This window comes from Eurytemora carolleeae, unplaced genomic scaffold (assembly GCF_000591075.1).
Source record: "Eurytemora carolleeae unplaced genomic scaffold, Eaff_2.0 scaffold339, whole genome shotgun sequence".
Lineage (NCBI taxonomy): Eukaryota > Metazoa > Arthropoda > Copepoda > Calanoida > Temoridae > Eurytemora > Eurytemora carolleeae.
Genome location: NW_019396264.1, coordinates 185,896 through 194,175, shown reverse-complemented (window position 1 = coordinate 194,175; position 8,280 = coordinate 185,896). Strand labels below are relative to the sequence as shown.

The 8,280-nt window shown below is 32.9% G+C and overlaps 1 long non-coding RNA gene across 1 annotated transcript; it reads right to left on the bottom strand.

Annotated features, from left to right (window-relative positions):
- Positions 1-539: 539 nt before the first annotated feature.
- On the bottom strand, positions 540-1,586 carry LOC111699653 (uncharacterized). Its single transcript, XR_002764794.1, has 3 exons — positions 1,508-1,586; positions 1,057-1,147; positions 540-669 (listed from the first exon to the last, which is right to left on the bottom strand). It is a non-coding gene; the product is annotated as an uncharacterized LOC111699653 (long non-coding RNA).
- Between the last annotated feature and the right edge of the window lie 6,694 nt (positions 1,587-8,280).

Here is an 8,280-nt window from a genome sequence, read left to right as displayed (position 1 = left end):
GTCTGTTTGTTTGCATCTAATAAACGTCAAAATTTGTGTTTAAAAGTTTTTTTTATTTTTAAAATTTTTAGAAAACTAGGCTTTTAGGGCGCTACGCGAATATCTTCTATTTCAATTGTGAACATGTTCTCTTTGTTTACAATGTAAAACAAAACAAAACAAAAAACAAAAAATTTCACGAACTTTATGAAAAGAGTTTCGTGGATTTTCAAAATATTCAAAATCGAATTTTGTTGGAAGCTAATTTTTGAAAATTCGATCATCCATAAACTTTCCCTTGGATCACACGAGGTCCTAAACAAATTTGAGCCGGATCGATTCAGCTGTTTTGACGTTTATTAGATACAAACAAACAGAAAGACAGACAAGAAAAGTATACACGAAAAAATATTTTGAAATCCGCAAACTTTTTTTGTTTGTTTTTGTTTCATACTGTACAAAATGAAGATGCTCACTGATAAAGCCACAATTTAAGGTTGAAGTAGAAGAAAAGCCTATATATCTTAAAATTTTAGTTTTTAATAAAAAAACTTACGGAGTGTTATAGTATGGTGCGTTCTCCTTGAGTATGAATATATACATATATATTTTAGAAAATAATTCTGTTGTCTCCCCCATCCGCACTCTCTCCAGGCTTCTTATGGAACTCGCTAATCCTCCAAGGAAATTCTAAAAAATATATTTTTTAACGAAACAAGTTTTAAACATATTGGTCATCAAAAAGTGGAAAAATACCAAAACACACTGTCTTTTAATTATTTCAGATTTATTTTTGCTGATCTTTCTACAAGCTTTTCTTCTTTGTACATTTCAATATAATGACAGTTGAAAATTTTGCGGATTTTCTTTTTTTCCCTACATATTCACACATTCAGAATTCAGATATAGAAACTGGTTAAAAGCAGTTTTTTCAATATTAAGAACGCACACACCTTTCCAGGGGTCATGATAGTTACCACTGACAAAATTTGGTCAAAATTGGTTTGATGGTTTTGGCGTTTTTTTGGATGCAAAGGATGGACAAGCCGAAATGCAATATATGTATATATAAGTTACCTTATTTGACACTGACTGACTGTGTAGTGCACTTATCTTCATTATATACTGACGAATAATATTTACTTCTGGAACCATCTTGGAGTCAAACCTGGAATATTCAAGAAATATTTGTTTATCCGTATTCAGTTTCATTATTATCAAAATTGATCAGGACCATGATTGATCAGGATCATTTTTGATCAGAACATAGACAAGTCATAATCAAGATTGAGCAGTGTCAAGATAGGTTCACCCTACCATATGATTATAAATGCTTTGCAGACTGGTACTCCATTTGTATAAGAAATATTCAGAAAAGGTTATTTGTATACGCGGTAATTGTACATCAGACAAATATTTCTTATACAAATGAAGTACCGTCTGCAAAGCATGTATAATCATATGGTAGGGCGGGCCGCATCAGTTGTATCTATTCTATAATCCTTGGTCTGTATATATATCAAGGTACCGGGTGAGAGCTCTGGTAATCCTGGGAGAAGTAACCTGCTCCTTGATCCGACCCAACCTCTCAGCTTCATGATTCCAAATCTCGATTTCCTAGAAGAGAACACGTGAAGATATATATTACTTGTTGATGATACCTTGAGCATAATAAAACCAAGGAATTGTGTATCTAGGATTCCATGAGTATATGAGAACCTAGTATCTGTTTATCTAGGATATACCTTGAGTATATATGAACCTAGTATCTGTGTATCTAGGATATACATTGAGTATATTAGAACCTAGTATCTGTGTATCTAGGATATACCTTGAGTAAAGGAGAAACTTGTATCTGTCTATCTAGGATATACCTTGAGTATATTAGAACCTAGTATCTGTGTATCTAGGATATACCTTGAGTAAAGGAGACCCTAGTATCTGTGTATCTAGGATATACCTTGAGTAAAGGAGAACCTAGTATTCGTGTATCTAGAATATACCTTGAGTATATTAGAACCTAGTATCTGTGTATCTAGGATATACCTTGAGTAAAGGAGAACCTAGTATCTGTCTATCTAGGATATACCTTGAGTATATTAGAACCTAGTATCTGTGTATCTAGGATATACCTTGAGTAAAGGAGCACCTAGTATCTGTGTATCTAGGATATACCTTGAGTAAAGGAGAACCTAGTATCTGTGTATCTAGGATATACCTTGAGTATATTAGAACCTAGTATCTGTGTATCTAGGATATACCTTAAGAGTATAGGAGCAGAACCTAGTATCTGTGTATCTAGGATATACCTTGAGTATATTAGAACCTAGTATCTGTGTATCTAGGATATACCTTAAGAGTATAGGAGCACCTAGTATCTGTGTATCTAGGATATACCTTGAGTATAGGAGCACCTAGTATCTGTGTATCTAGGATACTATTTACACCCTCCACCTCTGTAGTTATTGCATTCACCCAAATTGGTAAAATTCCTAAAATATTTGTTTATATAATATTGATATATTCAATTAATATTTATTTAAACATTTTAATAAGCAAAACTAATTATATTTATAATTTTTGTAAAAAAGCTTTAATAATATTTACATGTGAAGCGACAGGAACAATATTAGTCAATAAAGATGGCAATTTAAAGACCTAGCATGGTTTGATATGCATTTGTATATATTTATATGCATTTATTCGTTAACAAAAATTATGTTACTACCCTTCAAAACAGTAAACAGACCTTCATCATAAAAAAAAATATTTTTATAAGAAGTTTTTATTACCAATAATATCCAACCAAATCACTTCAAAGGATTTGAGTCTTTGCCACAAACTCTGATTTTCTAATCCATATATCTTTTTAATCCAATGTCATAGACCTTAGATATTTCAAACTATGAATTATGTTAAATCAAATAATCTAAGTTTGAAATATCAAAGGGTTACACCTTCCGGTCGCAGAGATAAAGGGATTAGAAAATTTGAGTTTGTGGCAAAAACTCAAATCCTTTGTTCAAAAGTTTACTTTGTCGATATTTATTTGTCATGTTTAGTGATACCAAGGTTGTTATTTAACACTTTAAAGGTTTGGGGTTCAGAATCTATGTATAGCCTGGGGGGGGCGTTCGGCGCCCCCCCCCTAGAAAAAAGACCTTAGAGAATAGGCATAGGGTTTAAATGCATGTTCATAGCCAAATTTTTCATGGCTAATGTTTAATGTTTAAAGCTCACACAGCTAATTTAACGGATTTAATTTTTTATCTCGAGCATCAAAAAATAAATACGAAAAAATAATAAGGTTTTTTTGATTTTATAATAATTTAACTTTTGGTCATATTCATGCATATATTTATATTTAGATAACATTCTATGCTACTTACCATATATCCAATTCAATATTTCATCTGCATTGAAGAATTAATAATTTCACGTATTTTTGAGAAAATGGTAAAAAATTTAAATAAAACAAACTGTAGAAAAATATACAATACGTGATTTTTTAAAGATTCTGATGTTAAAAACAGTTTTAAATTTTTTTTCTTAAACACAGTGCATTATGAAGTTGGCTTTTATTTCCAAGTTATTGCATCAAAAATGATCATTATTTTGTAAATATCGAATATTTGGTAGTTGAACCAGTTCTCCTATGCTTACAGTTCAATTTAGCTTTGGTTTATTCAGATACCTACCTCATTTATTAATTTCCAGCTCAGGACCAAATTTTAAAAGTTTTTACTATGTTAAATTCACTAAAGTTTAACTAAGAAAAACCTTCCATAACGGATTCTTAAAATATTGACAAGCATATAGATCGTTCAAAGTAAACTAGTATTTACAATCTTGTGGTTGCTTGTTTTTCTCAAATAAAATGGAGGAAGAAACTTTAGATAGAAATAAGCATAGTACCTTCATTACAAATCTGTGAACATTTTGAGTTTTAAAGAGTGATGTAAACGATTCACAACGTTAGTCGATAAGCAAATTCTAAGATGCCTAATTTTTTTCTGAAATAGAAACGACTTGTGGAATTCTACAGCAATTTCGGAATAAAAAAGTTTCCCTAACCAGACGAAAATTTTGCCATCGTCTGATATATTTATTAAATGATATTTTAGAACTTTAGATCGTGTATGGCACTCTTTGATTGATAAACCACTATACAAAACACTAATAACCTTTGAAGACATCTGTGTACTGTCGCTACTGCGACAATGAAATTATAATGATAATTCTATAATAAAAAGAAATAATTGTGCGTCAGTTTGAATTGAATAAATTGAATTGATATGATTTGATTCGATCTGATTTGATTTTTTTCTATTTGATTCGATTTGCGATGATTTGACTTCTACCTTGAACAATAATATCCGTGTTAACGTCTTGAAGGACGCAGATAGTATTCTCCAGGTACTCCTCCTCCAGGGGGTTCTCCAGGCTCAGATCGACCTTCTCCAGGGAGGCCAGGAACTGGGTCAACTAGACACAAGCTTATCATTACTATTCGTCCTATATCCTAATAGTTCTAAAGTTTGAACTATCAATTGGGTTCCAAAGACGTAGGGATTTGAAAATCCGATTTTTTGCAAGTATTCGAACACATTACCCTTTCGCATCGTGAAAAAGGAAATTGATGGATAAATTCCAGTTTGACATCTCAGAGATCATATTTTCATGGGTTGTTTAATAATGTCACTTTCAAGAGAGCAGTTCTTATATTTTTTGTCAGATCATCTCAAGGTTTCATTTCATAACCTTTTGCATTTCAAAACTAGCAAGGTACTCTCGGACTAAGCGTTTTACGTGGGGGGGGGGGGGAGGGCGACAGAAAAGGCCCGCATAAGTGCCCCTCTCTGTTAGAGAGGGACACGTTCGGTTTACTTTTAACTCGTTCGTTCATTGTTCGTTAAGGACCCATTTCGTTCGTGTTTTTTCAAATCATTCAGTAGTTTGAATTAATTCGTTATTCCTTCTATTTCGTTCGTTTACTAACGGAATAATTTAGTTAAAAAGCGAACGATCGTTTAGGATGTTAAATTATTTTGTTATTTCTCGTTCGTAAAGTTTTTTTTTCTGAGCGATCCATTCGTTCTGAAACATTTGGTTCGTTATCGAAAACGATGCCCATCTCTTAAATCACTGTACAGTAGAATGCCCATCTCTTAACTCTCTGTACAGTAGAATGCCCATCTCTAAACTCTCTGTACAGTAGAATGTCCATCTCTAAACTCTCTGTACAGTAGAATGCCCATCTCTAATCTCTCTGTACAGTAGAATGCCCATCTCTAATCTTTGTACAGTAGAATGCCCATCTATTAACTCTCTGTACAGTAGAATGCCCATCTCTAATCTCTCTGTACAGAAGAATACCCATCTCTTATCTCTCTGTACAGTAGAATACCCATCTCTAAACTCTCTGTACAGTAGAATGCCCATCTATAATCTCTCTGTACAGTAGAATGCCCATCTCTAATCTCTCTGTACAGTAGAATGCCCGTCTATTATCTCTCTGTACAGTAGAATGCCCATCTCTAATCTCTCTGTACAATAGAATGCCCATCTCTAAACTCTCTGTACAGTAGAATGCCCATCTCTAATCTCTCTGTACAGTAGAATGCCCATCTCTGATCTCTTTGTACAGTAGAATTCCCATCTCTAAACTCTCTGTACAGTAGAATGCCCATCTCTGATCTCTCTGTACAGTAGAATTCCCATCTCTAATCTCTCTGTACAATTGAATGCCCATCTCTAATCTCTGTGTACAGTAGAATGCCCATCTCAAATCTCTCTGTACAATAGAATGCCCATCTCTAAACTCTCTGTACAGTAGAATGCCCATCTCTAATCTCTCTGTACAATAGAATGCCCATCTCTAAACTCTCTGTACAAAAAAATGCCCATCTCTAAACTCTCTGTACAGTAGAATGCCCATCTCTAAACTCTCTGTACAATAGAATGCCCATCTCTAAACTCTCTGTACAGTAGAATGCTCATCTCTTATCTCTCTGTACAGTAGTATGTCCATCTATAAACTCTCTGTACAGTAGAATTCCCATCTCTAATCTCTCTGTACAGTAGAATGTCCATCTCTAAACTCTCTTTACAATAGAATGCACAACGCTATACTCTCTGTACAATAGAATGCCCATCTCTAATCTCTCTGTACAGTAGAATGCCCATCTCTAAACTCTCTGTACAGTAGAATGCCCATCTCTAATCTCTCTGTACAGTACAATGTCCATCTCTAAACTCTTTGTACAGTAGAAGGCCCATCTCTAATCTCTCTACAGTAGAATTCCCATCTCTAAAATCTCTGTACAATAGAATGCCCATCTCTAAACTCTCTGTATAGTAGAATGCCCATCTCTAAACTCTCTGTACAATAGAATGCCCATCTCTTAACTCTCTTTACAGTAGAATGCCCATCTCTAATCTCTCTGTACAGTAGAAGGCCTATCTCTAATCTCTCTGTAAAGTAGAATGTCCATCTCTAATCTCTCTGTACAGTAAAATGCCCATCTCTTAACTCTCTGTACAGTAGAATGCCCATCTCTAAACACTCTGTACAGTAGAATGCCCATTTCTAAACTCTCTGTACAGTAGTATTTCCATCTCTAATCTCTCTGTACAATAGAATGCCCATCTCTAAACCCTCTGTACTGTAGTATGTCCATCTCTAATCTCTCTGTACAGTATAATGCCCATCTCTAAACACTCTGTACAGTAGAATGCCCATCTCTAAACTCTCTGTATAGTAGTATGTCCATCTCTAATCTTTCTGTACAGTGGCATGTTGTAAGACATTATACTACACATATATACCACGGTATATGAGCTGTAAATGTTCGGGTTTTAGTTGGTTTTATTGTAATAAAATAATACAAAATATGGCACACAGCGTTATTTTAGCTTTATTTTGCGCAAACTTGTAAATTGCTCTCAACGAAAAAAAGTTAACCTTAAGAAATAGTTTTAGTCCATTATCTGTTAAATAACTTTTAAACCAATCTTGGGCTAATCATCTGATAGATATGTCTAACAAATCTCTCTAGGCTGATTATCTGATAGATATTTTTGATTAACCGATAGACATTTCGAATAAACATGCATCTTGGTCTTATTATCTGATAAAAAGGTCTAATAAATCATCTTGAGCTTATTATCTGATAGATATTTAAAATGAATCCGATAGAAATTTTTGATAATCTATCTTTGGCTGGTTTTCTGATAGATATTTCTAATAAATCATCTTGGGCTGATTATCCGCTAGATAATTCTAATAAATCACCTTGGTCTGATTTTCTGATAGATATTTCTAATAAATCATCTTGGGCTGATTATCCGATAGATATTTCTAATAAACCATCTTGGTCTTAGTATCTGATAGAAAATTCTAATAAATCATCTTGTGCTGATTATCTGATAGATAGTTCTAATAAATCATATTGGTCTGATTATTCGATAGATATTTCTAATCAATCATCTTGGTCAACTTAATATGATAGATATATCTAATAAACCATCTTGACCCGACTATCTAATACATAATTATACTAGATAGTCATAAAATAAAATCTAGAAAGTGAAGACTGCAATGCAGGAATATGCAATGGGTTTAATTATCTTGTCAGTCATATCTCTTCAATTCAAAGTGAATTTCCTTTTTTCTTGATTCTTTTTATTTTTTTAGATCTAATATGTCCTATTACCTAATCCTTATAAGTCCTTAAAAGGGAGTGATCGGCAACGTATGGTAGTTGAACCGAGAATGTAGTATTTTAGAGTATTTTTTGGGATTCATTTGAGACGTACCTATAAGACGTTTTGACGGTGCATATTTGTTTTTTAAAAACTATTTAAAGACGACCACGAAAAATATAACAAAAATTCGACAGTAAACTAATAATTGTTTAGGAACAGATTGAGAAAATTAAAATCAACTCTAATTATCGAAAATAACTAATATTATTCATTTATTAGTTTCTGTAATGTTATATTGTTCACAAACATTTTCTGTAGATATCCCGCAATTTTGATTAACAAGACGACATTTGAAGAATTTGAAGAAATCTGCGAACACATTTGTAAAGAATAAGAAATTCAAAATAATGATGAAAAGGAAATAATTGACTCTAACATTGATTTATTGACAAATTTCTAGTGAGAAATATGTTCCTAAACATCCAATGAGTTTACTTAAAAGTTTTTTTTTACTTTTTCGTCGTTGTTATTGAATAATTTTCAAAAACCGATTCTCAAAATCATCTCTTCAGAATGGAAAATACAGAAGGATTT